Raw genomic sequence first — 4,064 nt, forward strand, 5'->3', positions numbered from 1 at the left:
TATATCTTCCTCTTCAATCTTTGCCTCAATTTTCTTTAAGTTTATTTTGTCAAGATCTATCGCCGGTACTTCAGGCATCGACTCAAAAGATAGCTTGTATACAAAATTGCCCTCCTCATTTTCTTTGCCCAGATCTGGTAATGATATAACATCAACCTTAGGATAAATGTGAGACTTGACTTCAATTTTTTTCATCAAATCACTTGAGCAATAATCAATTGTATTATTTATCACATATTCCAAAGCTTCGTTTTTATAATTTGCAACAACAAGGTCATAGGGCATCTTTCCAGCCCTAAATCCAGGTAATTTTGCATTTTCTGCTATCTCCTGCAACCTGGAATCTACCTTTTGTTTTATATAATCACTACTAACTGTGATTTCATACTCATGCTTTAGTTTATCTATACTAAGCTCTTTGTAGGTATATACGCTACTTACTTCGACTGTATTTTGAGGTATATTATTAGACATCATAATTCATTTATTAATATTTTAATTCATATCTTAATAGAGTCATTTTACCAGAATTTAAGTTAAACACAATCCTTAAGAACAGGTTTTTATACAAATAAAAGTGTATTTAGTGATTATAAATTTTCCCTTAAAACCTAAGTTACATGACTTTAAAGTGCGGATAGAGGGACTTGAACCCCCACGAGCAAGCTCACCAGGACCTAAACCTGGCACGTCTACCAATTCCGCCATATCCGCAAGAAATTTTCAGTACCCTATTATAGGTATTCCATTAAAAATATTCAAGGTTTAAAGTCTTACTTAATTTATGGTGTTTACACAATCAAAAAAGCTTATTAACATTTCTTAATGAAAGCTCTAAACCCTGAAAATCAATAATGAGATTAATAACAAGCTTCTTACTCGCAATTTTTTTGATTACACAAAGTGGTTGCACAACCCTTATAATAGGTGGTGTGGTGGCTACAGCGACAGCAACAGCAATAACAATGCAGGATAAATCCTTGGGAAATATCATTGATGATACGACTATGGTCATCAGAATTAATAAGGGACTCTTAAAGCATGGACTATTTTCATCCATAAAGGTTAAAGTAAGTGAAGGAAGAGTATTGCTCATTGGAAGTGTTGACACTCCTGAAAAACAACTTACAGCAGAAAAAATAGCTTGGCAGCAAAAAGAAATTAAAGAAGTGATAAATGAAATAAGAGTAATACCAATTCAAATGGCTTCCATGCTAGACACCACTGTAGATGGCATGATAACAGCGGAAATAAGAACAAGACTCCTGGGAAAAAGAAATATTAAGTCAATTAATTATAGCGTTAATACGGTTGATAGAGTTGTTTATTTGATGGGTATAGCCCAAAATAAAGCGGAATTAAAAGCTGTAATAGCAATTGCAAGAAAAGTAAAGGGAGTAAAACAAGTTGTAAGTTATGTACGATATAGGTACAGTAAGTTACGCGATTAGGCAAAAATCGCCTTCAAATTATAACATTTGTACAATTGTGACAATAGGTAGAGAACATAGAGAACAACAAGTTGCCTTTCAGATGGATGAAAATATAAATTTTGAAACTGACACTACATTCGTGCTAATAAAGGAAGCACAAAGGAGGAAGCACGAAGTTTTTGTATATGCTCCTAACAATTTAGCACTAAAGCTAAACCATCCAATTGCTCTGGCTCAGAAAGTCAGTGTTGATGATTTTAGTTTTATCTCTAAAGAGGATGTAGCTATCAACTTGAATGAAATGGACATCATATTTATCAGACAGGATCCACCCTTTGATATGCGTTATATTACAACAACATATATCTTAGAAAAAACTAGCGCATTGGTAATTAACAATCCAACAGAAATAAGAAATTGTCCTGAAAAATTGATAACTTCATTATTTCCAGAGTTAATTCCGCCGACTTTGATTACTGAAAATATATCAATGATTAGAGATTTTTACCGCAACTATAAAGATATTATTCTGAAGCCATTGTATAGTTATGGAGGAAACGATGTGATAAGAATACAAGACGAGAATAGTATTCAAGTAGTAGTGGATCTCATGATAGCAAAATATGAATGTCCTGTAATTGCGCAATCATTTTGTAAAAACATAGATAAAGATAAAAGAATATTGCTACTTTATGGTCAACCAATTGGTGTAATGAAACGAGTTCCAAAGATTAGTGGAGAGATTAGGACAAATGTGCGGCTCGGAGCAAGTTTTGAGCCCGCTCAAATAAACGATAGGGACAATGAAATATGTAACAAAATTGGTCCTGAATTAAAGAAAAGAGGGCTAATATTTGTTGGTATTGATATTATAGATGACTTCCTGCTCGAAATTAACACAACTTCACCCACGGGAGTAGTTCATATCAATAAATTGTATAATATATCGCTAGAAAAAGATCTTTGGGATGTGTTTGAAGAAAAAGCAAGCAGCCATCAACTAAACCTGTGAACAATTATTTTAACAAACTCAGTAGTCCCATTCTTTATCCCTGTTTTTTTTGTATTACTGGTCATATCACGCAATTTTTGAGAATTACTGAGTAGATCAAATAGTAACTCTGTTAGATTTTTTTTTGCTTCACTATTCTGCTCAACTATTACAGCTGCTCCCGAATCTTCAATATATTTTGCGTTATAAAATTGGTGATTATCTTTTGAGTAAGGGTAAGGAATATATATAGTGGAACGCCTAGCAAGAGTGATCTCTGCTATTGAAGTTGCTCCTGCTCTGCTAATTACCAAGTGAGCATTGGCTAGTCTATTTCCCATATCATCAAAAAATTCACTTAATTCACAATCGATCTTTCACTTTTGTATAGACTCTTGACCTTGTTTACATTTTTCTTCGTACATTGCTGCATCACTCTAATTTTCTTTTTCATTTTAATAGGCAAATTACAAATTACGCTGCTTACCACATCATCAAAAAAATTTGCACCTTGGCTGCCTGCTATGACCAATATGTTTAGGACTTTCTCAGTGCTAGAATGGCTCTGTGCTTTTATATCAACAAAATTTCCTGTAAAAATACATTTATTGCCTTCTGCATATTTAGTCTCCGGAAAGCTGGTTGCAATTAATTTTGCACTCTTGAAAAAGAATCTATTTACTCTCCCTAAAACTGTGTTTTGTTCATGTAAAATTATAGGTATAGAAAGAACTCTTGCTGCAAGAAGAGTTGGAAAAGAAGCGTAGCTACCAAACCCAATTACTAATCTTGGCTTCAATTTTCTGATTTTATATATTGCTAGCACACAACTATACATTAATAAAAGGAAAAACTTAAATTTGTTGCCGCTCGGTTTACGTAATGGTAAGGTGTAGTTTTCTATGTCGGTATTTTTATTTGTTTTTTTATCAGTGAATAATATGCAATTGTATCCTTGTGCCTTTAGTGCTCTTGCTAAAGTTATAGCTGGAAAAATGTGTCCGCCTGTGCCACCTGTTGCTAAAATAATATCCATCTGTAAATAATGAATCCTAGATTGTTAACTGTTATTTAATAATTTGCACGTAGAATTTTATTAAGCTTTATGATAGTTGAGTTAAAAATGCCTAAAAGTAGTAACAGTAAAAAAGAATCTAACGTGAAAAATAAGCCTCAAGAACAAAGAGAAGGCAGAAGCGGAGGTTTTTTAGAACTGCTAAAAAATATAATAAAAATTCTTTTCAATTCGGTTGTTGACCTACCTGAGCACGAGCAGCATAATAAAATGAAAAGCACTAATCTACAACAAGGTTTGGATACTAAAGGAAAAGGCCCAGAAGATCTTCATCCAAAGGCAAAGCTTAAAGTTAAAGAAGCAGCTAAGGGATTGAAAGAAGAGTTACAGAATTCTGATGCTAGTGGTAATCAATCTATTGAAACTAAAGTGCCTAATCAAACTACTACTCAAGACATTGACAACTCTAAAACGATGGAACGTTAGTTCAACTATTTAACGACTCATCATCTGCAGCAAGCACTGATTCGTGTATCATCTCTGAAATGGTTGGATGAGGAGGAATTTATTCAATTTAAAACAACTAATTCAAAACATCCATCCCTAAATATACAATATAATCACT

General features: G+C 33.2%; 1 non-coding gene across 1 annotated transcript; it reads right to left on the reverse strand.

Annotated features, from left to right (window-relative positions):
• Positions 1-632: 632 nt before the first annotated feature.
• TRNAL-UAG (transfer RNA leucine (anticodon UAG)) lies at positions 633-714 on the reverse strand. The gene has a single exon. It is a non-coding gene; the product is annotated as a tRNA-Leu (tRNA).
• Positions 715-4,064: the final 3,350 nt, after the last annotated feature.

This window comes from Maniola hyperantus, unplaced genomic scaffold (assembly GCF_902806685.2).
Source record: "Maniola hyperantus unplaced genomic scaffold, iAphHyp1.2, whole genome shotgun sequence".
Lineage (NCBI taxonomy): Eukaryota > Metazoa > Arthropoda > Insecta > Lepidoptera > Nymphalidae > Maniola > Maniola hyperantus.